Here is a 27,888-nt window from a genome sequence, read left to right as displayed (position 1 = left end):
TCAGACGCTTTGCATCACAGAAATACATTATATTTTAAAGTATATAATAGATTGCCATTATTTTAAATTGTAATAATATTTCACAGTATTGCTGTTTTTTCTGTATGTTTGATATACACCATGATGAGCTTGAGACATGATCACAGAGGGTTTTTTCACAGCCTACCTGACTGAAAGAGCTCATTGATATGCAGGTCATTTGCTTTATGCAAATCCTTTGTCTTCTCAGGTGTGAATCACAGGATTATTCATGATGATTCACGCCTCCACGCATACTGTGTTTCTTGACAAAAAGTGTCTTACAAAAACTAAATCTATATGTTGTTTTATATGAACGAGTATGCAGGATAATTTTTACATCATTTTGAAGCAAAAACTCTAGTCTACAACCTCCAATACCCAGAAGTCTTGTGAACACAGATTTAATTTTTTTTTTTTTTTTTTGGCTTTATTTCAGTGACTTAAGTTTTTTGTTTTTTCAATAACCACGCATAAACGTTATTCCTTCAAAAACACAAACATGTACATACATGTTTCTCACATATTATTGTAGCCTAGTTTGTGCTGAATACAGTGTAATGACACTTTTTCCATTAATATGTTTATGAACAACTGAAAAAAGCACAAATGTCAGGGCATGTCAAAACTTCTCCAGGGCCCCGAAAATCCTCAGACCACAGAGGGTTAAGTGATGATTGAGCATTAGTGATGAACTCCTGCTGTTCACTGTAGATTCAATGTAAAATCTATGTTTCACATGGCATCGAAACAATGTTGATCTCTGACCAACATCAATTCAACATCTTTTTGCTCATCAAAGTCTACGTTCAGACTGTCAGTCCAAATCTGATTTTTTGCATACCCAGTTGAATCCAGTATCCAAGACTCTCAGCCAATCAGATCCCAGGACCACAACTAACTGTTGGATATAGTTGTATAGTGTTTATCGTGTTAAATTTGTCAATGTAAATAACTAATACTTTAAAATAGGACAATAAATTACAAACATTTGAAGCAGGAAAGTATCAAATGCTTAAAATATAAAACTCTAAAGTGCTCATTCCAGTCGGCTACTCACATCACCAATCTGCCTCTGCCAGTCCCATGGCCCTTCCATCCAACTACTTGGGTGAGGCAGTTGAATGTAGCGGTTTTCTCCTGCAAATATCACTGTACATTGAGATGCATTCTCATAAATTCAACAATGAAAAATCTAAAGTGGCGTTTCTAATCTCACTGCTAAAAGGATGTGCACTGCTCTGGGCACAGGCCATCTGGGATTCACATTCTGAACTGATTCTCGAGCCCATGCAAGGGAATTCCAATCGTCTCACCCCTCAGGAACGAGCTCATCGTCTCGCTACTGTACTATGCTTATATTGTGGAGTTCCTGGACACTTTATCCATATGTGTCCCTCACATTCCCCACGTCCTGCGGTGAGTACCATTCAATTTGAGCCTACAATCTCTAATCTCTAATTTTACCCTCCTAGAAGTGCAATTGCTCACCCCATGTCATATTGTTTCAGTACGTGCCCTCCTCGACTCGGGCTCCTCGGGCAACTTCATCTCGCCTGCCCTATTGAAACGACTTGGATTACCCCTTCAATGACATGAAGAATTGAAAGTAGAAACCATCCAGGGAAAACCGCTAGGATGTGGGTGTGTCCGGTTCAAATTACCTCCTATCACACTGCAAATTGGATGTCTTCACAGAGAACAAATATCCTTTCTGGTACTGGAGGGACCCACTGTCGATATCATCCTGGGACGCCCCTGGCTCACGCAACACTCTCCAGAAGTCAGATGGGACACAAGCAAGATACTGAGATGGAATCCAACCTGTTTCCAAAACTGTCTCTCCAACGTTCCTGAAGTCCCGGTTAGTGAACCGAAGTTACATGTAGGTTCCACACTGGTGGAGAGCCCAGAGCCTCAGACCACTCCCCAGATCCCATCTGACAACGAGGCGTTCCAGGATGCTTTTAGTAAACACCCCTCCCAAGGGACGGGTTTACCCCCTGTCCATCCCGGAGCGCAAGGCGATGGAGGATTACATCCAGGAGACTCTCCAACAACAGTTTATTCACCCATCCACCTCACCAGCGGCCTCAAGCTTCTTCTTTGTGGGTAAAAAGGACGGGGGCTTGCGGCCCTGCATGGATTACCGAGCCCTAAATGAACAAACTGTGAAGCTCCCATATCCACTTCCCCTGCTCTCGAGGAACTCCGTGGGGCTCATATCTTCACCAAACTGGACCTGCAGATCACTTACAACCTCATTCATATCCAAGAGGGCGATGAGTGGAAGACGGCATTCATCACCCCTACTGGCCGCTACGAATATCAGGTCATACCGTATGGCCTGTCCAACTCACCGTCCATCTTTCAGGGATTCATGAACGAGGTGTTCCGGGAATTCCTCCATCGATTCTGATCGTATACATTGATGACATCTTGATCTTCTCCCGAACCCTGGCCGAACATCGCCATCACGTGACGCAGGTCCTACAGCAACTCAGGAAATACCATCTGTACCTCAAACTCGAGAAATCTGAGTTTCATTGCCCCGCGTTCCAGTTCCTCGGTTACATCCTGAGGGCTGATGGTATCCAGATGGACCAGGGGAAGGTCCAAGCCATCCAAGATTGGCCCCAACCTCACACAGTAAAGGAGCTCCAACGATTCCTCAGCTTCGCGAACTTCTATCGCTGGTTCATCCAGAGTTTCAGCATTAGGTTTAACCCTCTGGGGTCTGAGGATTTTCGGGCCCTGGAGAAGTTTTGACATGCCCTGAAATTTGTGCTTTTTTTAATTGTTCATAAACATATTAATGGAAAAAGTGTCATTACACTGTATTCAGCACAAACTAGGCTACAATAATATGTGAGGAACATGTATGTATATGTTTGTGTTTTTGAAGGAATAACGTTTATGCGTGGTTATTGAAAAAACAAAAAACTTAAGTCACTGAAATAAGGCCAAAAAAAAAAATTAAATCTGTGTTCACAAGACTTCTGGGTATTAGAGGTTGTAGACTAGAGTTTTTGCTTCAAAATGATGTAAAAATTATCCTGCCTACTCGTTCATATAAAACAATATATTGATTTAGTTTTTGTAAGACACTTTTTGTCAGGAAACACAGTATGCGTGGAGGCGTGAATCATCATGAATAATGAGGTAATTCACACCTGAGAAGACAAAAGAATCGCATAAAGACCTCTAATGACTTGCATAATAATGAGGCCTTTCAGTCAGGTAGGCTGTGAAAAAACCCTCTGTGATCATGTCTCAAGCTCATCATGGTGTATATCAAACATACAGAAAAAACAGCAATACTGTATTATTACAATTTAATATAATGGTATTCTATTATATACTTTAAAATATAATGTATTTCTGTGATGCAAAGCGTCTGAACATTCATGTTACCTCTATGGCCTTTCATATAGCCTTTTAGCTTAAAAGCACGCACATTTGGAGAAGTATTGATGGATTCTCATATGTTTGTTAGTTTTTGTTTATGTTTATGTCAGAGTATTTTGAGTCTCTTTCACACTGGTAAGAAAAAAACCGAGGTGGTATCGCCGGCGTGACCGCCGACCCGAGGGAGTTAAAAAGACTTCTGTAGAAGTTCAAGTATCAACTCAAGCTTTTTTCTCAAGTAAAAGTGTAAAAGTACTGTTTTCAAAACTACTTAAAGTATAAAAGTAAAAGTAATGTAAGGAAAAAAATGCCATTAAGGACAAAAGCTTAGGCCGCGCCACAGGGGCCTATTGTGCACTACCCCACCTCCTCAAAAAAACATTTTTGTAAAGGTCATAAAGATTATAATGTTATATTAATGTTAATGTTGAAAAATTTGGGATGCACTAGGCTACCTGTTTCAGCCGCTGTATGCCCATTGAAAATTAATGCATTTTAGTACAATGCAAATACATTAAAGAACCATATACTGAGCATTAACGTGTTTCATGGAGCGGAAGATATAGTTGCCTATAAGTATTGTAATGGTGTAAAAAATCAAACTTCAGAGGCATGTCATCAATAACCTTTATTGGAATGTAAATGTACATCCAAGCTTAGCTGCAGGAATCTGTGAGGGTAACGGACAAGAAAATTGGTGTACCCAGGGCAGGCATAGTAACAATCAGAGCTTGACATTAACACCCGCCAACCTGCCAAATGCGGGTAGATTTCAGCTGTGGTGAATTTAATTTCAGCTTACAGCCAAATGATCGTTGAAGATTGTCGTATCACAAAATTACAATTCAATTACAATTCTTTATCGATTAACTTGTTGTGAAGGCGGGATAGGCGGAATCGCGCTGAATGGCACACAACAGAGGCGCCCTCTCGCGTGCGCTCTTTCTGTCGCGCGTGATCAGTTCTCCTTGCGCCTAGTCAAATACACGCAAACAAAGATATTAAAATGTACATACAACTACTATGTCCAGTGTTGGGGGTAACGAGTTACAAAGTTAGTATAGCCTACTTATCACAACATTGTCAATCGCGTTGTCAATCGCAAACGCTAATTTATTCAAACATCTCTCTACTGAACTACCTACTGTAGCTTAATTTGCGGAGGATGAAGAGAAAGCACCCGTTTGATAAATGAGCCAGTAGTGGAGAAATAATAACTTTTAAGAAATAATCTTTTTTGAGTAACGACCCCAACACTGGCTATGTCCTCCTTGCTGGAGTGTGACGCGATTTGTGTCACGTGCAGGTGAGATGGATCGCGTACAAACCAATAGGGTGTCGGAATGGTATATGTTTATACTTCTCATCCAACCACAATCAAATTCACTCTATCCAGATGGCGTGATTTATCTGGATACGTGTTTTTTTTTTTTTTGACAACCCAGAATGAAAACAAGCCGAAATGAAATAGGAGTAACAAGGCTATTTTTAAAATGTAAGGAGTAGAAAGTACAGATAATTGCGTAAAAATGTAAGGAGTAGAAGTAAAAAGTCGGCTGAAAAATAATAATAAAATTTCTACTTAAGTAAGGTAACAAAGTATTTGTACTTCGTTACTTGACACCTCTGCTTGCCACTCCAATCACGTCCATGCTCAGGTTGAAGCCCAAGTCCCTGTCCTGGACACCAGAAGCTCGAACCGCTTTCAATCAGCTCAAAAAAGCCTTTTGCACTGCTCCCATCCTCACACATCCCGATCCTGAACTCCCCTTCATCGTTGAGGTGGACGCCTCCACCATTGGCGTGGGAGCAGTGCTTTCACAATACATGATACACAATACAGAGCCTCCACTTCTCCACTCTTGCGCTTACTACTCCGGGAAGCTTTCCCCAGCGGAGCGAAATTATGACATCGGCAACAGGGAGTTACTCACCATCAAGCTTGCATTAGAAGAATGGAGGCACTGGCTGGAGGGCGCTTAACATCCCTTTACCGTGATTACGGATTATAAGAACCTGGAATATCTTTGCAATGCCAAGAGACTGAATCCTCGACAAGCTCGCTGGGCCCTCTTCTTCACACGCTTTCAGTTTACCATCACGTATCGACCTGGAGAGAAGAATGTCAGATTCACTCTCACATATCCATGCTCCCAAAGAACCATCCACTTCTGAACCCATACTCCCTCCAGCCATCCTCATCAGCCCCATACAGTGGGACCTTGATGACCAAATCCGCATCACTACTGCAATTGAACCCGGTCCACTGGGAGGCCCAGAAGGTAAGATCTATCTACCAACAGCTTTGAGGAAAAACCTTCTGGGCTCCCTTCATGCTTCCCCAGGCTCTGGACATCCAGGCAGCCAGCGAACTCTCTCACTCCTTCAAGCTCGGTACTGGTGGCCTACCATGGCCCGGGATGTCTCCCAGTATGTTTGTGGATGCTCAGTCTGTGCCATCTGAAAAACTCCCCGTCAACTACCCTCTGGAAAACTTGTAGCACTGCCCATTCCCCGTCGTCCCTGGTCCCACATCGGAGTTGACTTCGTCACCGATCTACCCATTCTAGGAGCAGTGGATAGATTTTCCAAAACATGCAAGTTGATATCCCTTCGTGGATTACCCACTGGTCTAGAAACAGCTGAAGCCCTCTTCCACCAGCTGTTTCGCACCTGTGGAATACCCGAGGACATCGTCTCTGATCGTGAGCCCCAATTCACTTCCAGGGTATGGACAGCCTTTTTCAAACTCCTTAATGTGTCTGTTAATGTCTCCTCAGGATATCACCCCCAAACCAACGGCCAGACTGAGCGGAAGATTCAGGAGATTGGGAGATATCTCCGGGCCTACTGTCACGAGAACCAACATGGTTGGAACCGCTACCTTCCCTGGGCCGAGTATACACAAAACTCCCTCAAGCAGTCAACCACCGGTCTCACCCCATTTCAGTGCATACTCGGCTACCAACCCCCTCTGTTTCCCTGGACAGAAGAACCCTCCGAAGTTCCAGCAATAGACCACTGGTTCAGAGTGAGCGAGAGAGTATGGGACTCAGCTCACATCCACCTTCTGCATGCTGTGCAGAGGCATAAAATGTTCGCAGATGCCCATCGATCTTCTACCCCTGTATACCATTCTGGAGATAAGGTCTGGCTATCGACCCAGAATCTACGCCTCCGCCAGCCGTGCCAGAAGCTGAGTCCCCGCTATATAGGTCCATTCACCATCGAGAGGCAGATAAATGAAGTCACCTACCGTCTTCAACTCCCTGCAAGGTACCGAATTCACCCCTCATTCCACGTTTCCCTCCTTAAACCTGTGTCTCCCTCCTCTACAGAACCGGACGAGCCGCTAATACCTCCTCCTCCTGAGGTCATTGAAGAGCCTCAGATATATTGAGTGCAGGAGATCTTGAATTCTCGGCGACACGGCAGTCGTTTGGAATATCTTGCGGACTGGGAGGGATATGGACCAGAGGAAAGATCCTGGGTCAACCGAGATGATGTGTTGGACCCTACCCTCCTGACTGAATTTCACCAGAGCCACCCTGACCGTCCGGCACCCAGAGGCCATGGCCGCCCCCGTCGCCGTAGAAGGGCGTCAGGAGCCGCCCCTGGAGGAGGGGGTACTGTCAGGGAGTCAACTCAGTCACGCACTCAGTCACCACCGTCATCAATCACCACATTCACCAGATCCCAATCATTCCCTCCACCTGTCAGCAATCAGCTACCAGCTCCATATATACTGCACTCCACCCGTTCACTCACTGTCTGGTCTCAACCTTACCTTGTTGTGTTCCTGGATCGTCTTACCTGTGCTACTCACCTGTGGTTCCCGTGCCGTCCTGGCTCTCTTTAGTCCATGCTCTCCGTTGCTTCTTACCTCATTGTTTGCTGGATCACCTGGAAAGGAAACAAAGACTGCATCAGTATCAGATTAGCTGTACCAAGACTTTACTATACCAAACCCACTTACCTGGACTGCTTTCCAGTGCTGTGTTGATCTATCGTCTGCTTTCAATAAACCTGCTGTTGTTTACATGACTGACCTTTGTGTACCTCGTCTGTTTCCAATAAAATGTTATCATTGACAAAAGCCATCTTTACACTGCAAAGGTGGAACAGAAGCTGCATTTGAAGTAGCATTTAAATGTTTATTCACACAGACTGTTTGATGTTACTCATTAATTATAAAATTAACAGTAACTCACTCCAGGGTCATTACTGTCAATTAAAGGGATAGTTCACTCAAAAATGAAAATTATCCCATGACTCACTCATATTGTCCGTGATGGGGTGGTACAAGAATGGCTTCCTTGTCTGAATAAAAAGGATAATATTAATAAAGATTTTGTGCCTGAGGTGGGAAAGTATGTTTTTTTTGGAGGATTAACATATCTTTCAAGTTGTAGGTTTGTTTTAAAAAAAAAAGTTTGTTCTTAATGAAAATTTTGAAAAATGCAAAGTGGAAATGGCACCCATTACGTAGAATGACTCAGTAACTGTAAAGGGAGAACAACATGTAATTGAATATAAATGTAAGACGATTCTTATAGCCTATTTACAGGATAAAGAAATGAGAGTAAGAGGTGATTGTGTCCAGAGTGAACATGTGTGTTCCTGCAAAACATTTATCTTGCCTGTTGGTTAACACTGAGTTTGTGTTTTTCTTTATTATCTTTATTACTACATTTTTAATGTAAAGATTTAAACTATATTCACTATATACAGTGCTAAAGTTATTAGACATCTGATACCCAATGTATGGTTTGTGCTACAGGTCAGGGCATCCTAAACTATCAGTATTGGTGCTAAAATAATTTTTCATGTTTCTGTAATTGTTAATCCACTAGTAGGGTACAACAGGGCTAAAGGTACACCTTAAGAAAAATATGCTTTTCATTACTCCCATAGTGTATGATTGCAGATGTTTGTATTGAACATTTATGGAGCAACAGATGTTGTGTGAAAATAAATCATGAAGTGGTTTATTTTGTTTAAAAATCTTATGAATGTATAAGGTGGTGAGGGGGCCTTTTACCCCACACACGGGGTAAAAGGCTCCCTAGCATGGGGTAAAAGGCACACAGTATTCATACAAATACTTTAGCTAAAATAATATGTTTTTTAATAATGTCTAAGTTAGTACTTGTTCAAAACAATCCCTTCAAGGTTTGTACTATTTTCTGTTTATTTTGATAAATAAAAGAAAAAAAAAATACATAAAATAATTAAAAAAAATAGTAAAGATTCTGAAAGCATCGAATGAGATCCCATAATAATTTTATATAGATTTTATATAGATTTACAGTAATAACAATACATGATATTTTAATAACAATACATGATATGATTAATATCATATTTTTAAATATTATGGTTTCATTATAAATATGGTGATTATCTCTAAGGTGAATATCCAGTTTGATATATTTACCATCTGAATTTAACCATGTCATGTCAACAAATGGAAAAGTCAGCTAACTATTTATCATGTTAAATATGGTGCCTTTTGCCCCAACAGCAGGTGTGCCTTTTACCCTAAATACCATACTTTTACATATTCTTACGTTATTGAAAAACTGAAAATCATTAAGAAGACCTTTGTCTCAAAATATATTCAATAAGTTTAGCAATTCTTATTTGCTACCTAAATCTACAATATTTTAAAACATAAAACATTAAAGTAGCGCAGAATCAACTTTGCACTGCTGCCTGCGATCGCTTTTTAAGGATCAGACAAATTTCCACGTGCATTCATTTTCATAGCATTCAATTGGCACATTTGTGGCACATTTGTTTGAAGTACATTGGCACGTTGGTCAATATGTCATTCGTGACTTGTCGGCTAAGTTGACTTGTGTATGGATGTTTGTCAGAAGCTGGTTATTATAGTTTATAAAAAGGGATGCACACAACGTTTTAAGCCTGGTTTTCATGAGAGTACTTAGAGATTGGAATTGGTACTCACCCTGTGCGCAGCGAAACTTAAAAGCGAAACTTAACATCATCTTATAATAATACATTTTTATTAAAGGAAGAACAGTGACATATTACATACAGATAAAATTAACAATGTTCCTTTTGTTTTTACAATTTTCCCCTTACCATCAACCCACCCCATAACAGTAAAAGAAAATAAATAAATAAATAAATAAAATAATAAACAATAAATAAACAAATTGGAAAAAACAAAATGGAAAAACAGAATCGCAAAGTTCTGATATTACAAACATCGAGGAAATTGACATCGTTGTTAGTCCATTGTGCCTGATTGATTTATTTGTTCAAATGTGCACAGTCGTTCATCATTTAGTTTGGGGGAAGAGCGACACCCTTTTCAAAATAAGAGATCACTGGAGTCCATACAGAATAAAAACGTTCGGCGGATCCTCTAAGAGAATATTTAATTTTCTCCAATTTCAAGAACAGCATTACATCACTAAGCCAGAGTGAAACTAAAGGTGGTTTCTTTGATTTCCAATCAAGTAATATTCTCCTCCGAGCCAAAAGACATGCAAAAGTCTTTAAAACCAAAACATTGTCTGAACTGAAACCAAATCTTAAGGGTGTTTGCTACGACTGGGCATTGAGTATACAATGAAATACCAAGGGGCAATTTAGATAAAGCTAAAGCAGGAAGAGATGATGAAGTACATGATATTGCCTCTGAAATACACCAGACATCATTGGGGTTCTGAAGCCAATAAAGTACTTTTGAGATATTTGCAGCCCAATAATAATACCTAAAGTTAGGAAGTGCTAATCCATCTTGAGTTTTCTGTTTTTGGAGAAATTCCTTCCGAATTCTAGGTGTTTTTCCACCCCATATAAATTATGAAATCAATCTGTCTAAATTCTGAAAAAAGGACTTTGTTAAAAAGATTGAAACAAGTACATGAACCTTGGTAAAATGTTCATTTTTTGCGCAATTGATTCTACCTGCAAGAGAAAGAAACAACAAATCCCATTTTTTGAGGTCTAGTGTTAACTTGTCGATTAAATGAGCAAAGTTCTCTTTGTAAAGGTTAGGGAATCCCTGTGTGATATTTATCCCTAAATATCTAAAACCTGATACAGACAACTGAAAAGGTATATCCGTGTTCGAAATATGAAGACCCTTACCGTTAATGGGAAAGCAAACACTTTTTGAAAAATTCAATTTATAGCCTGAGAATGTTCCAAATTGTTTCAATATCTTAACTACTTGTGGAATACCTAAGATCGGATCTGAAATGTACAATAGCATATCATCGGTATATAAGGATACAGTAAAATGCCGTGAGTGTCTTAATAGATAGGGGCTTGATGGCTAAAGTAAAAAGTAAAGGGCTAAGAGGACAACCTTGTCTTGTACCCCTTGATAGGGGAAAAGACTTTGAACATACTCTATTTGTGACTGCAGACGCATTAGGGGAACAGTATTGAACTTGATCAATGAGAGAAGATGCGTTCCAAAGCCAAATCTTTCCAGCACAGAGAATAAATATTTCAACTCTACCCTGTCAAACGCTTTTTCAGCGTCTAACGAGATGACTACTTGAGGGACAGTTTAGATGAGTGGATTACCCCTAACAATCTCCAGATGTTACTAAAAGAATGCCTCTGACAAAACCTGTTTGGTCTTTTGAAATCAAGTTTTCTATAACTGTATCTAAATGGGTAGCAAGGATTTTTGCCAAGATTTTAACATCGGAGTTTAAAAGAGAGACTGGCCTGTAAGAATTACATTTCAAAGGATCCTTACCAGTTTTTAATAAAAGTGTAATGCTTGCTTCATTCAAAGTTTGTGGCAAGCTACCCTTTCCCAAAGAGTCTTTAAACATATCAAGAAGAATAGGGGCTAATTTATCTGCAAATTTTTAATATAAGTCTATTGGATAGCCATCAGGGCCAGGAGTTTTTTTACTCTGCATTAATATGATCGAGTTTAAAATTTCTTCTATTTGTATGGGCTGATCTAAATTACTTTTCTGCATAGAATTAAGGGTGGGTATATCTATATTGTTTAAGAATTCCAACATTTCAGAGATTTCAAAAATATATAAATTTAAGTAGAAGTTCTTAAAAAATGTTATTAATTTCAACTGGGTTAACTATTAAATCATTATTACTGTTACAAATTTGAGGAATAAGTTGAGAGGCAGCTCTAGATTTTAACTTTTTTATTTATTTATTTATTTTTTATGATGTGTATGTGTGTAATGATGTTCTGTCTTTGTTTTAGGGTGACTTTTTAATATTCTGTCAAGGGTCTACAGATGAAAAATAGCCCTTTGGGCTAATTCTGGCACATTTACAGTAATTTTTATTAATGTGCATTGCCCCTGTTAACAATCAAACTGGTGTGCTAAAAGTCATCCTGCTTTTTCTCCATGTTCATATATATATCCTCTAGAACGTAATAAATACCATTCAGTTTTATTTGTTGATAACAGATTATACTGAACTTGAAGGTTCAGCCTTTCCTTATAAAGTTCAGGTGAGGGAGACATGGAATATTGATAATCTAACCTTCTTATAGAATCAATTAAATAGTCCTGTTTTTGTTTACGTTTTTTGTTGAGAGTTGAGGTATATGAAATTATTTCTCCCCTGATAACTACTTTTAGTGTCTCCCACAATGTAGATGCTGAAATAGATTCTGATTTGTTATGTAATAGAAAATTATCTATCTAGGTCTGGCAATAAAGAAATCAACTTATTAATAAAATTCACATCATCCCAGTTAGGAGCATATACATTAACTAATAAGACAGGGACATGATATAACATTCCAGAGACTACAACATATCTTCCCTGAGGGTCTGCAATAGAAGCAGAGGCAGTAAATTGGATACTTTTGTGTATCAATATGGCAATGCCCCTTGCCTTGGAGTTAAAGTTAGAGTGAAAAACTTGTCCCACCCATGATTTCCTAATTCTGAGATGATCAACCATGCGTAGGTGGGTTTCCTGTAAATATATTATTTCAGATTTTATTTTTTTAAAATATGCAAAAATTCTGCCTCTTTTAGTTGGGCTATTTAGGCCTTTGACATTCCAGCTAACAAATCTAACTTTTGATCCCCCAGGAGATTTAGTTATATCGGCCATATCAGACATGGGCAAATATGAATTTAAACAGGCAATCACAAATTGAAGATACAATCAGCAACATACATGTTTCCTCACTGTTAAGTTCTTCCACAAACATAACATAAAACGAGACTTTTCCAACACTTTTTTGATAAAAGTAACACAAAACCAAACTTCCCAACATGATCCCTTTGCTTGCTTCCCCAACTGAAACAAGCCGCAGAATCCTACTTAAATTGAATGGCTCCTGATTATCCAGTCTTTCTTTACCTTCTTGAGAGATCCCAAACCACAATATTTACATGGAGTTCAGTATAGCGTCATTGTTACACAAATAAGCATAAGGCAATGAACAGAAACCAACATACCATCTTTTCTTAAAATTTTATATGACTTGCGATAGAGAGAGAAAAAGAAAAAAAGTCACCTTATTGCCTGAAGTATATTGTCTGTGTCAAATAACTTCACAGACAATGTATTATGGTCAGAACCGTTCTTTAGTCCTGTACAAGGATGCGTTGTCTATAAAAAGACTCGGCAGCCTCCAGTGAATCAAAAGTGTGAGTTTCCTCTCCGAATTTCACACGGAGACGGGCAGGGTAGAGAAGTTGAAACTTTATGCCTTTCTGATAGAGGGATTGTTTGACTTCTTTGAATCCAGCGCGTTTCTTCGCCAATGCTGCGCTCGTATCCGGTTATAGCCTCAGTGACACTCCGTTGAATTTAATATCATGTCGCCTGGCCCAGTGAAGTGCCTTTTCCTTTTCCTGAAAACAGTGGAAGCAGACGATGAATGGTCTTGGAGATTGCCCTGCTCCAGGTTTGGAGCGAAGTGCGTGATGCACTCGCTCAAGTTCAGGAGGTTTGTCAAACACGCTCTCCATGGTATCTTTAAGCAGCCCACATATAAATCCAATAGTGTCTTTTCCATCTTCGGCGCCTTCCGGAATATTAATAATACGCAGGTTGACCCTTCTGGATCTATTCTCAAGGTTGTCAGTTTGGTCGAGAAGAGATCTCTGGTCGAGAAGATCTCTGCGAACTTACGGCCATACCACTCTGAGCACGCCCGATCTAGTCTGACCTCGGAAGCTAAGCAGGGTCGGGCCTGGTTAGTACTTGGATGGGAGACTTCCTGGGAATACCAGGTGCTGTAAGCTTTTTGTGTTTTCAAAAAAAAAAAAAAAAAAAAAATGGGAGTGCTTTTAAGGATTTAATTGTCGCTTCCACGGCGACTAGCCTTTTAAAGTTTTTGCTGACCAGTACTTCAGTAGATGCAAGTCGGTGCTTAAACGAGCTTACTGTCTCACGTAACGTGTCAAATGAAGCTTGTAACGGTTTAGTTGAGTCTTGAATTAAACTTGCCATGTCCTCTTTTAATAATAATAATACATTTTATTTTAGGCGCCTTTCAAATCACTCAAGGTCACCATACAACAAGAAGAAATAGCAACAAGAACAATATTAAAATAATAAATAACAGTAAATGCCAATAACTATAAGTAAAAGGCAGCAATTACAAAACATGACAGCTATAAGAATAACAAAAAACAAAAGTGCTAGACTTGAGTGCACACAGTAATCATGAAGGATAAGCTGTTCTGAATAAATGAGTCTTAAGTTTAACTTTAAATTGAGATAACGAGTCTGAATCACGGATGTTGGCTGGGAGAGAATTCCAAAGGCGAGGAGAAACACGGCTAAAGGCCCTATGGCCCAAGGTGGTTAGACGAGCAGAAGGTGTATGGAGGAGACCCAAAAAAGAAGAGCGGAGAGTTCTAGAAGGAATGTAAGGCTGTAAAAGATCTGAAAGGTAAGGTGAAGAGAGGTTATGAAGAGATTTGTAAGTGAGGAGAAGAATTTTAAATTCAATCCGGAATTTGATAGGAAGCCAATGCAGCTGTTGAAGTGATGGGGTAATATGTTGTATAGATGGAGTCCGGGTTATGATACGAGCAGCAGAATTCTGAATCAGTTGAAGTTTATGAAGAGATATGTGTGGTAAACCAATTAAAAAAGAATTACAGTAGTCAATGCGAGAGATGACAAGTGCATGAACAAGAATAGCAGAACTGTTCTGAGTGAGAAATGGACGGAGACAAGCAATATTACAAACAGTGCAAGAGAATATTGTGTGAAATGGTGTCAAAAGCTGCACTCAAATCAAGCAAAACAAGAATGGATAAGGATCCACCATCAGCAGCCATTAACAGATCATTAGTCACTCGCAATAATGCAGTCTCCGTACTATGCTTAGGGTGAAACCCTGACTGAAAACACTCATATAACTTATTGTTACTAAGGTGAGCATGGACCTGTGCTGCCACTGCTTTTTCAAGGACTTTGTAAATAAAAGGAAGATTTGAGATGGGACGGAAGTTATCCAAATTGTTAGGGTCTGTGCCAGGTTTCTTAAGAATTTGGGTAATAGCAGCTATTTTAAAAGATGATGGAACAATGCCAGAGCTAAGAGAAGTGTGAATAATGCGAGTTATGAGAGAAGAAAGAGAAGGAAAACAGGCTTTTACCAAATGAGTTGGTATAGGATCAAGTAAACGTGGAAGAACTAGATTTGTGAATGAGATGAAAAATGTCTTGTCCAGATGGCAAGTCAAAAGAAGAAAGAAGAGTAAGAGGAAAATCAATTGAGTCACTGTTTGGTGAACTACAGTGAGCTGTAGCCAAAGAGGCCAACTGTTGGTGGATGGTGGTTATTTTATCATTGAAAAAAGACATAAATTTATCACATTGAGCAGTGCAGTACAGGTGTGCAGGAAGTGTGTCAGGAGGTTTCAGAATATGATTTACAGTGGAGAATAAGGCTTTAGTATTACCGTCTCCAGACTCAATTAAATGTGAATAAAAATAATTTTTTGCATCAGAAAGAGCATCTTTATAAAGATGTACATGTTCACTATGCAACTCTTTATGCACCATAAGTCCAGTACGCTTATAAAGACATTCCAAGCGCCGTCCTCTAGTTTTGAGCTGGCGAAGTTCAGGAGTAAACCATGGCGCAGAGTGAGTAAATGATACAGTCCGAACTTTGAGAGATCAGTAATTACAGCAGTAAAGACTGAAGGGTTAATCTTTTTTATATTCCGAAATGTCATCAAGCGTTGTTGTTTGGATTTAGAGAGTGTAACATTAGCATTAAAAGAAAGCAATTTATGATCAGATATGGGTATTGCAGCTGCAGTACAGTTCATGGGTGTAACACCTGAACAACAGACAAGGTCCAGAGTGTGACCTTTACAGTGGGTTGGACTTGGGTAAAGTTGGTTTTATATTCGCACATTCTGACTTCCGCGTTTAAGAACGTTCTAATAATTGTCCACATGAATGTTAAAATCACCCAGTAGAATAATATTAGGTGATAAGGTACACAGAGAGGTTAAAAATACAGAAAATTAATCTAAAAAGATATTACTGTATTTCGGTGGCCAATAAATAACAGCCAATACTGTAGGTATTGGACCGCTGATCAGTAAAGCAGCCGATTCAAATGAAGCATAAGTTTGTAGAGTCAGCGGAGATGATTTATAGATCGAGGTGTGAAGTATCGCGAGACCTCCCCTGCGTCTGGAGATACGAGGTTGTGAAATATAAACAAACCCAGGAGGACATGCGTGATTTAATTCTAAAACGTCATTTTCTTGCTGTCATGTCATCGATGATGTCGCTGATGAGGAGACCCTTGTTGAACGAATGTTGAGAAGTCCAACTTTGAGCTCGTATCCACCCAGCGAAAAGCTAGCAGATCTGGCTACACTAGTTAGCGCACTCTGGTCCATAGTCCGCTGTGCTTTCCTTGCTGCTCGGGGAGCCGAAGTCCAGAATGATAGTATAGCCTTTGAGTCATCGTACCTAAAACGCCGTCGAGACCCGCGATGGATATATTTCGGACGGGGGCGATGAACAATATCCTGATAGGGGTAGAGTGAAGGCAGAGACTCGGCAGAGTAGCACCGCAGCCGGTGAAGTTCAGTCGCTGAGTGGAACAATGACGACAAAGCAATCCAAATGATGACAAATGTGGTAAAAATGTGGTAAATTATGTGGTAAATCCACATAATGTCAGTCAACAGCAGAATTTAGCAGGAATAGAAAATTATAAAATAATGTTAAAAACACCGGAGAGCAGTAGCAGCCAAAACCTCTCTCACGAGCTGCACTGCTCAAAGGAAGTGTAAGGGACAATTTAAGAATCTTGTAAATGTTGCAGTAACAATCTGGATTGCTTGTATTAACGATCTTGCAGTGGTGGACGGAGTACGCAAATCAGTACTTGAGTAAAAGTACAGATACATATCATAAAATATTACTCAAGTGAAAGTATTTACTCTTTTTCAATTTTACTTGAGTGAAAGTACAAAAGTACTTGATTTTTAATGTACTTAAGTAAAAAAGTACTGATTGATGAATGTTAATTTTATATATAATAAAATATTTACAAAAATGTGAGGGGTGTACTCACTTCTGTGAGATACTGTATATAATTTAATTTTATATTATATATTTTATATAATCCTATTGCTCAGAATAATTATGAATGATTATGAATTGTCAAATAGCCAGCACTAGTCAGTATGAATGGAAGATTAGTGGATGCAGATACATCATATGTAATGTGTGGCGACAAACAATATAAAAACAGAAGAAACACATGGGGCTAAATACATAACATTTTAAAAAATTGCTACAGCAGCGGGGAAGATGAACGTGCATGTGTTATTTTTATTTGTGTTAGAGTTGCACGATTCTGGATAAAATGAGAATCAAGATTTTTATTTGTTTCTTTCAAATAGAAATCATGATTCTCCCATGATTCTGAATAGACAACTAAACAAAATTGCATATAATTATTTACTAGAGGACAGAATATTAATTGCTGCTGTCTATTGAATTAATTAATTTTAAAAAATGGGTTTGAATGAATGATTTAATGACTTATTCATAACTATTTCACTTGTTTCATTACTGGATGAATCAGTGTTTTTGAACAAATCTTTCGAATAAATCATTCAATGTCAAATACATTTTGGAAGTCACTTGTCGCCTCCTAGTGCCATAACAATGTAATTGATACAACTGTTATTTGAAGCAGCAAGTTAGTTTTAAAATGTGATTTGATCTGTTTGAATTGAAATCGCAATCTGTAGACACATTGATGGGGATGTGTAAAGCATTTCAGTGGGCTTAAACAGATCGCCCTTTGCAGCAGATTTAGTTCACAAACTACTGACAGTTGTGACCTAAATATGATTTTCAGTTACAATAATTCATCCTAAAATTCATCATTAGTAGGCTAACTTACTTTTCACCATCAGTCGCACGCACTCGAGGATCCCCCAGTTCTTGGCTAATTTTCAGTCAGACTTGTAAATTAATTCACTGGAGACTCGCTCTGAACGGATCATTGTATCAGTGATTTGTTGACTCGAGAACAGCTGCAATACGATCAGTCCGCGAATGAATTGTTGATGTGATTTGTGAACAGATTTAACAAGATGATTGAAAAGAATCAGTTTGTGCACGAATCGGACACCGCTTTTGCATCTCTGAGCATGTGACGATTTCTTCATTTTAAAATAAGGAGTAACGATATGTTTTATGAAATGTAGTGGAGTAAAAAGTACGATCTTATGCTTTGGAATGTAGTAAAGTAAAAGTTGCTCAAAATAAAAATACTCCAGTAAAGTACAGATACTTGAAAAATGTACTTAAGTACAGTAACGAAGTAAAAATACTTCGTTACTGTCCACCACTGCTATCTTGACCAAGTCATACACAGAGGATGCTGCCAACCGCTTTCTTGCTTGCTTTAAACGTGTCCATTCCCTTATAGTGGATTCTCTGTCAAGAGGCAAGATGGCTTCATTCTTCTGGAGAATTGTGCTAATTACTGTGTTTCCAAAACGGTGGAGGTCTTGCATTTCTTGGAGCCAGGTTGATGCATCAAAAACCAAAAAGTGATGACATGACTTTAGAGATTCATATCTGCTTTCAAACTCTCCAATTAAACCTCTGAGTATTTCAGCTTTGTCTCTGTCAGCATCAGCATTGTGAAATGTGTGTGTTGACCTTCTCCATCAAGCAAAATGGTGACATGTCCAATGGCTAGCATGAGTTCATCTTTACATTCTCCTATGGTCAGTTTTTCCTGCTGAATCCTTTGGGAAGTCAGCTGTAGAATGTTGCCAATGTCAAGCATGTTAGCCAGAAAGCTCTGAAAACTGTCTGTGCAGATATGCTTTAAGTCGCTGTCATCTGTATTAGACAATTGTATCTGAATAGCAGGCAACTTTCTCCATATCTTCAACAGGGTCTCGTGCCTCCATGCAGACCATCTGATATTATGAAACTTTCCTAGTTTAGAATAGGAAATGCCATTTTCATGACAAAGTGTCTTTTAACACTTCTAATTTTTTTGCTCCAGCTCTAAATAAATAAAACTCACAATACTCACAAAACTCGCAATATTAAACCCAGCGATCAGCTGATTTCACACAGGTCTCAAGTGTGTGTGCAGTGCACAGAATATGCACAAGAGAATCCGATTGCAACAATTTGCCGTAGACATATTAAAATGCCGTTGTACATGCCGACATTGACCGCAGCCCCATCCATGCAAACAGCGACCAATTTTGTCCACCATTCATCCAAGCAAGCCTAAATCCTGGAATAGATTAACCAGACCGTCAGTTATGTCCCGTGCCGTTCATTTTGCACCAAGTTCAATTAATCCAAGGAAATCAGAGGTAAACTCTCCGTTGCTGGATACAGACACAATGTAGACAATTTCCTGCTCTGTTTTTGTTATGTCCTCCGACCCGTCAAAAAGTAGACCCCAAAATTCAGCTAATTTCAACTTTTCTCTCAGTTCTGAACTGACAGTCTGTGCATATGGATTACTTTTATGATGGATGCACTTTTTTTGGCTTCAGAATCATGACCGCCATTCACTACTGTTGTAAAGCTTGGAAGTATTACAAGTGAGGCTCCTGCACTTCCTCCCTCGCACCACCGGAGGGAGCCATCACCTGAATATTGACTGTTTTCAAATCGGACTTCATTTCCCATAGGCCCTCGTTCTTGGAACTGATTGCTCGCACCTGCACCACATGACACACTCACACTTCATAAGCAACACACACACGTGTTCCTAAGTCTTGATTTGCCTCGGTGATCATTTCTGAGCATTTATTGTGGATTGTTATACCTGTGTTTGATCGGACTGTTCCTCGTGTTTGATTCTCTGCTGTCTGCCCTGACTGCCCCGACCTTTGCCTATTCCTGGACTTTGTACATTTGCTGCCTGCCCTGATCTCTGCCTGTCTCTGGACTTTGTTTGTTTGCTGCCTGCCCTGATCCCTGCCTGTCCCTGTTACCGCCTCTGCCTTGTCCTTGCCATTGTTGTGTTTGCTTCTTCAATAAAACTGCAAATGGATCCTCACTCTGCTGAATCGTCATTACAGGAAGAGCCAGGATATTATAATATAACTCCTTGTGTTCCTCTGAGAGAAGATAGTCAAATACACCTAGGATGTAATAATGATTATTAATGTTGACTAATAGAATATATGAAAATGTTTTTGTGTTTGGGGAAACTGCACGCTTTTTACACATTAGAAAAAGAAGATTCACATAATTGTATCAGCATGATGAATAAACTATATTAACTGGAATAAACTATACATAGAAAGGGAGCAGAGAATGTGACTGATTGTGAAGCTGTCCATAATTTAAGTCTAGCATGAGTTTAATGATCCAAGATGGCGCCGTTGTGTGTGGCTTGCCGTCGGACTCCTGGTCTAGTCCTCAGTTTGTTTGTTTTACTCTGTTTTATCTCTTATTTAACACAGTGCGCTTCGTCACTATTGGTCTATGACAAATCAACTCTTTTGAGCTTGCAAACTAGCACAAACGATCGATTTTTCTAGCACGAAATGGCTCATATTACTCACCTCCTCCTTTTCTGATGTCGATACCTGGCTACCTACCCCGCTGGCCATGTCCCCTACCGGTGAGGAAGCATAGGAAGAAACGCGGAAGACGGGGTGGCTTTGCCGTTAAGCTGAAGCATTACCTGGCTCAACAACATGAATCGCGGCCGTCTCTGGGTCTCTATGGGAAGGGATTGGCCAGTGATTATTTTATTCGCTGGTGCTCTCTGGATCCAATGCGTGAATGGAATATTTCATTGATTCCGACTGCAGTTGCTGCATTCCCTGTTTATGGCTCGCCCCGTGTCCACCATGGAGGAGTGTGTTCCAGCCATCTTCGAGCCCTTTCTCGGGCAAGGCAGTCTTAGGAGTCGACTGAGAATCCGCCTCGGCTAAGGATGGCGTTGGTAAAAGCCAGATCAGTGGTAAATAAGACTGTTATTATTAATGACTTCCTCTTCGCGGGAGCTGGATTTTTTTATTCATTACTGAATTGTGGCTGTCTTCTGGGGACCTAAGTCCATTCTCTGAACTTTTACCCCCAAAATGTTTGTTTTTTAATTCACCTCGTACAACTGGTCGTGGTGGAGGTTTGGTCTCTGTTTTTAAAGACAATTTTTCTTTCCGCCAACTATGATTAATGACTATCGGAGTTTTGAGTTGCAGCTGTTTATATTGGATAGTAATGGTCCACTTTTGGTTGCTCTGATATACCGCCCTCCTAAGTACAACACAAACTTTTTAAATGAGTTTGCAGACTTCTTGGGGGAATTTACACCGAAATATGATAAATTGTTAATCCTTGGTGATTTTAATGTTCATGTTGCACAGCGGACTCATTTGCTACAGAATTTATTACTCTGTTGAATGCATTTGATCTAGAACAACATGTGAATGTCCCCACTCATCAGCTGGGACATACACTTGATCTTGTGCTCTCATATGGCTTTTCTCTTTACGATCTTGAGGTATTTGAAAATGGGTTTTCTGACCATAAATCTGTTATGTTCTCTGTTCCCTGTGCATCTAATATTGCAGAGCCACTAAATATGTCCGTCAATCTCGATTAATTACCTCAACTACTAGCAAAGCATTCTCATTAGCCTTTTGTGATGCTATTGTATCAGCTGATGTTAGTCAATGTGATCTGAGTGCAGAGGAGCTTCTAGCTAGCCTTAACTCCACATGTGTGGATGTCTTAGATTCAGTGGCTCCAGTAAAGTCCTTAAAACCTAAATCTAGATCTGAGCCCTGGGTTAATGACAACATATGCTCTTTGAGACAGATCTGTAGAAGAGCAGAACGCAAGTGGAAAAAGGACAGGCTCCAGATTCCTTTTGAAATATTAAGAGATGCATTATCCAGATTCCAGAAGGCAGTGAGAGTAGCGAAATCTAGGTATTTCGCAGATATTATTAACAAGAATTTCCATAGACCCAAAACGCTCTTTACTATTTTTAATGCTGTTGTCAATCCACCTGTCTGTGAGTATCCTGGGCCCAGTTTTTCAAAAAATGTACTCTGCATCAAATTTATCCGGATTTGGAAATCCCATGTTTTGCTATCCAGGATCACCTGATCCATCTTAATTTTATGCCAGTTTTTTAAAGGAACATTGGATTGGATCACTGTGATCCAAATACCAAATTTCAGGATTACCAAATCCTGTTTACCAGAGCCTTAAATGGAACCAACAGTGTAGCCTACTGGCTTAGCAAAGAACAACAAGTAGGCAAAATACCGGTGGCCACAAATAGCCATTGTTTGTTTTAATTGTAAGAAACAAACATTTTACATTCCTTATTTTGTTATAATGTTAAATAACAAAACAAAAACAATACTATCCAATAGTCAAAATCATTTACAGGACAGATAACAGCTCTTTCCATCTCTGCCTTTAGGAGATGTATCTCCATCTGCACTTGTTTCTGCTGCAGTTGGGCAAGCAAGATTTGTTCTTTACCCAGTTCAATTTGTACTTCTGCTCTTTCGGTTTCCCGTTTCAGAAGCAACTCATAGCTGTCACCATCCTGGTTTCTAGCTGAGGAACATTTGTGTTTTCTTGTAGGAATGTCTTGGACTGTCTTCATTACATCCACTGGGGATCTATCTTCCTCCTCAACCACTGTAGTTAAGTCCAGGACAAACATTTCCTCTGCAGGAGAATTTTGCTCGCATTCTTCTGAAGTCCTAGTCTCTGTAATTGTGGCCTCTCCATCTGCTTCTATGCCTTCAATGCCATGTAGAGCCTCTGATTTTTCTCCTCCTATGATATCAAGGACCATATCAGTGAAATCACCCCGCTTGTTACCTGTTTGGGGGTTCTTGGCTTCAGTTTGGTCTTTCGTTGCCTTGGCCCTAAGGTTCTTCCATCGCAACATAACTTGTTTTATGGTCCTCTTTTGGCCAGACCCCATGGCATTGACATGATTGGTTATGTCCTCCCAAATGTTGTGTTTTCCTATTTTGGTCACTTCTCCACCCTTTGCTGAGCTGAAACCTCCTACTATCGAGGCAAAATTTGCCCGAACACCCTCCAGCAGTGCACAGATTTCTGCCACAGTGAAATTAGGCCCTGGTTCCATGGTTCCAACTCTTTGGTGTAGCCAACACTGATCTTAAAAGCCTTGACCATAATTGCTTTGGCTTGTGCTCAATTAAGCTTACACCAATCAGCTCATTGCTGGTTAATGGGTGACACCATTTAAACACATCATGTCTTTGCACCCATTTCTCTTAGCCTCCAGTGGCATCCACATGGCGGGTATTGTTCATTGTTACCGTAGGAGAAGGTACTGTCAAAGGGTGCATGCTGACCACTCAAGCAATACACATCAGAAGAACTTTATGCACGTTTTCACTTTGGGAGAGATGACATTAAGTACACTGCAGATCTTGTCAGGTGAAGGCTATGTCAGTAGCACTGGGCAGTCTGATCAATCAATTTGTTTCCTTTCCCAAGGATGACCAGACAGCTCAGACTAAACACAAGTTTTTTCAAATGGGGAACATGCCTAGCACTATTGGTGCTATTGATTGTACTCATGTGCATATCCAAGCACCTTGTGAAAGGGAGTGGGAGTATGTCAATCGAAAGGGGAGGCACAGCATCAACATCCAACTTGTGGGCAACGCCGACCTCATAATAACCAACTGTGTTGTGAAATGGCCAGGGTCATTGCAGTTCATGATCTAAGAGAAAGTGCACTATACAGTGCACCCCTAATGACCCCATTTTTCATTTACAAACACACCTGAGCAGGCACGCTTCAACTCCTCACATTGCAAAACAATATGTGCCATTGAACGCTTAAATGGAGTCCTGAAGAGACGGTTTGCGTGTCTTAACTACTTGTGAGTATAATCCAAGGTGGCATACAACATAATCCTTGCCTGTATTGTTTTGCATAACATCGCCACCAGGCGTCATGTCCCTCTTGATGACAATTTTGATGGACCTGAGCCTGATGTAGAACCAGAACAGCCGCCAATGTTCTTACCTAATGAAGGACACACTGGGCATGCAATTAGAAATGCAATTGTGAGAAATTACTTTTAACTAGGCTACTGAATATATTTGTTGTTGTCATTGCCATTAATATACTGTGGAATTATAGAGCTGTGAGCAACAGTACCATTTATTTGACAGCTGATAGCTTTGAGATTTGTTGTTTGTTTTTGTTGTTTACCATATCTCATTAGATGTGATATGGTTCATATATGCTTCAAATATGAAGAAAAGTATATATCATCAGTAAACATTGATTTTGTGATCATTCACTTAAAAAAAAAAACTCTGATTTTATTTGGCTCAAAAAATCACAACTGAATCCACCCTTCTGATGGGATCAGGATAATCCTGTTTTTTTTTTTTTTTTATCGAATGGATCCTAAACCTTGTTCAAAGTTTTGAAAAACCCAAAGAGCAGGTTTGATCCAGATCAAATGTAAGATCGGATTACATACTCTGATCTTAGTTCGGAATCCCTCTTTTGGTTTTGAAAAACCCGTTTCCAAGATTTGATCCAATCCGTGATCCGAAATCCCACTGCATTACTTTTGAAAAACTGGGCCCTGGTGTGTCAAAGACTATGTGTGAGGATTTTCTTAGATTTTTTGTTAATAAGATCAGTGATATCAGATTAGGGATTTCTCCACCTGCCTTTGATCCATCCGTTCCCTCAGTTTGTTCTGCTGAGTTCAGCCAGCTTGAAATTGTTTCTTTTATACATCACCAAGAAATTGTGGGTCAGTTAAAGCCGTCCGGCTCCTCCATTGATGCTATTCCATTATTTTTCCTGAAACAAGTTTTTGTTGCAGTGGGTCCCTACCTTGTGACTATAGTGAATATACTATAGTGAATCGCTGTTTTGAAACTAGTACTGTACCTGATGTGTTAAAACATGCCACAGTTTATCCCTTGCTTAAGAGACCGAATCTACATCATACTGTGTTAGCCAATTATAGACCCCTTTCAAATTTATCTTTTATAACAAAGATCTTAGAAATAGTTCTTCAACAGCTGCAGTTTTTTAGATGAAAATAAGATCTTTGAAGTCTTTCAATCAGGTTTTAGAAAACACCACTCGACAGAGACTGCACTTCTGAAGGTTTTAAATGATATCCTATTAACTGTTGATGCTAGGGATTATGCTGTGCTTGTGCTCCTAGACTAGAGTGCTGCTTTCGACACTGTGGACCATGCCATCCTTCTTGCTCGCTTGGAGCACTGTGCTGGCATAAAAGGAAGAGCTTTGGAATGGTTTAATTCATATCTCTAATCGAAGTTTTAAAGTTAAAATTGGTGACCATATATCTGAAGCAGCTCCTCTATCGTGTGGTGATCCCCAGGGATCCATTTTAGCTCCTATTCTTTTTTCATTATATATGCTCCCATTGGGTTCTATTTTTAGAAAGCATGGTTTGTCATTCCATTGTTATGCAGATGATACTCAAATCTACCTGCCCTTAAAGCAGAGTTCTAATGGTTTAGAAGCACTTATGACTTGTCTGTCTGATGTGAAAGCCTGGTTGTCTTTAAATTTTCTTAATTTTAATGAGAGTAAAACTGAAATAATTGTGTTTGGTCCTTCGGATGCTCTTAGTGCACCAAAAAGAAATCTTGGTGATTTATCCTCCTCTGTGAAGTCTTGGGTAAAAAACCTAGGTGTTATTTTTGATGATGGTTTAAAATTCGATAAACAGATAAATACAGTGGTCAAATCTGGCTTCTTTCAGCTTCGTCTACTAGCAAAAGTAAAACCTATATTGTCTAGTAGAAATTTTGAAAAAGTCATTCATGCTTTTATTACATCTAGATTGGACTGCTGTAACTCGCTGTATTTTGGGATTAGCCAGTCAGCTCTATCCCGCTTGCAGATAGTGCAAAATGCTGCTGCAAGACTTTTGACCAGTACAAAAAAACGGGACCATATTACGACGGTTCTACGTTCAGTTTTTCGGTTTTATTGACTGAACATCATCCAGTCTTGTCTCTCCAGTCGTCCAACCAGAGACTGTTATGCATCCCAAAGTCGGGGCTGAAATGCAGGGGTGACCAGTGCGAGGACCAGTGCGGAGACGTATATCAGATGACATCAGGGCTCTTCTGGTCCGAGATTGGTTCACCAACTATAACCATTTCAAACTTTTATACCTGCCTCCTTATAGCTCCTTTCTAAATGCAATCGAGGAATTCTTTTCAGCGTGGCAGTGGAAAGTATATGATCGGCAACCACACGCCCGCATTTCTCTTCTGCAAGCAATGGAAGAGGCATGCGGAGACATTGAGGTGGGATCAAACCCATTGTGGATTCGGCACACAAGGCGATATTTTCCCCAATGCCTAGCCTGCGAGGACATCGCCTGTGATGTTGACGAGGTCTTGTGGCCAGATCCGAACAGAAGGCAGGATCCATAAGCACCCCCCCAGCCCCCCACCACCACACACGCACACATACAAAACAAGTATATGTTTTTCCCCCAATAGCAATTTATTCAGTAATTGTTTTTTGTTTTACTTTTTTGTTGCTAAATTTGATGATTTGTGATTCTATTTTTCTTTCTGTAAGAATGTTTGTTTTTTGTAAAAACTTGTTTGATTACTGCAGAAATTATACTTTTGAGTTTTACAGAAGACTGAGTCCGAGAAAATGACACAAAGACTGCAGTGTTTTATATAAAGCCCATCAGTGTGTTGCTGGTGATATGAAAGAGTAATTCAAATGGTGCTTGTGTGTATGGTTTTGTTGCAAGAATTTCATTTTTGTAAATTAAGTTTACAAGTGTTAAGTTTTGATTGCAGTGTTTCATTTTGGCATAGATGTGAGTTGTTAATCTCCAAGTGCTATGTCTGATTGGCTTGTGTGTAGAGTTTTGACATAATGAGCCAAATTCTGCAAAAAGTGTGTAAGCAATAGGCAAAAACTGTAATAATTTTATTGTTTTCTCTACTATTTTAATTGTGTGAATTCTGTTGTGCAGCACATTGGTCAACCCAGGTTGTGTTTAATGGTGCTATATAAATAAAATTGACATTGACATTTAAGCACTCTCACAAACACTCCCATTAAAATCTCAGAAGCTGACTACACTGCGACATGAATCTCTGACATCGAATCTGCACTTTGTTGTTTATGATGGGAAAATTCACGAGTTTCAGAATTCTACATACAGTTTCAGAATTCAGACAAAGCGTGTGCATTGTACAAAACTCTTCGTTTCAGTGATGACTGATCTGAACACTTCTGATTGGCCATCACATTCATAAGCTCAATAAGAACACGCGTGTGATTGGTTATAATGCTCAACGCTACAAAACTAAATCTGATGGAATGCCGCAGTTGGATGGTTTGAATGAACGTTAAGTATTGTAGTTTAAACAATATTATCAGTTAAACATATATTCTATTATATAAGTATTTTGAAACTATTTTCCATGACTTTTCCAAAACTTTCTGGGTTTATTTATTTCTTCCCTATTAATTTCCTATTAACTTTCCCATGCCTAGAAATTGGTATTTTAAAATGCCATGACTTTTCCGGGTTTTTCACGACCGTACAAACTATAGAATATCGCTAGTATGTTTACAGTTTTTTTTCAACTGCTTACACACATTTTCAAAACTTTGTCTCTTTTTTTCAAAACTTTACACACAAATCCAAGAATTGCCCACACAAAATGCAAAATGCCTCACATCTCTTGCAAAATGAAGCACTGCATTCAAAATATCACAAACACATCTCAAAAGCAAACATTTGTCTTACTTTGCAAACACATTTGCCATAATATTCTATTTTTGGATATATCATATACACACAGATATTCAAAACCTAAAGCTCTTCTTTCATAAGCTGCTATGTACATTTCTGTACAAGATTGAGAGTAATTGGCAGAGAGATGTTGAAAAATTCATGGTAAACATGAAAGCAAGATTGA

General features: G+C 39.4%; 2 protein-coding genes and 1 non-coding gene across 6 annotated transcripts in view; all 3 read left to right on the top strand.

Annotated features, from left to right (window-relative positions):
• LOC127508728 (NACHT, LRR and PYD domains-containing protein 3-like) overlaps positions 1–27,888 on the top strand; it is a 274,592-nt gene that overhangs the window by 97,126 nt on the left and 149,578 nt on the right. The window lies entirely within an intron of this gene.
• LOC127508724 (NACHT, LRR and PYD domains-containing protein 12-like) overlaps positions 1–27,888 on the top strand; it is a 506,035-nt gene that overhangs the window by 455,281 nt on the left and 22,866 nt on the right. The window lies entirely within an intron of this gene.
• On the top strand, positions 13,546–13,664 carry LOC127510270 (5S ribosomal RNA). Its single transcript, XR_007929524.1, has one exon. It is a non-coding gene; the product is annotated as a 5S ribosomal RNA (ribosomal RNA).

The sequence above is a fragment of the Ctenopharyngodon idella genome, chromosome 3 (assembly GCF_019924925.1).
Source record: "Ctenopharyngodon idella isolate HZGC_01 chromosome 3, HZGC01, whole genome shotgun sequence".
Lineage (NCBI taxonomy): Eukaryota > Metazoa > Chordata > Actinopteri > Cypriniformes > Xenocyprididae > Ctenopharyngodon > Ctenopharyngodon idella.
Note: the sequence above shows the minus strand (reverse complement) of the source record. Positions and strands in the feature narration are given on the sequence as shown.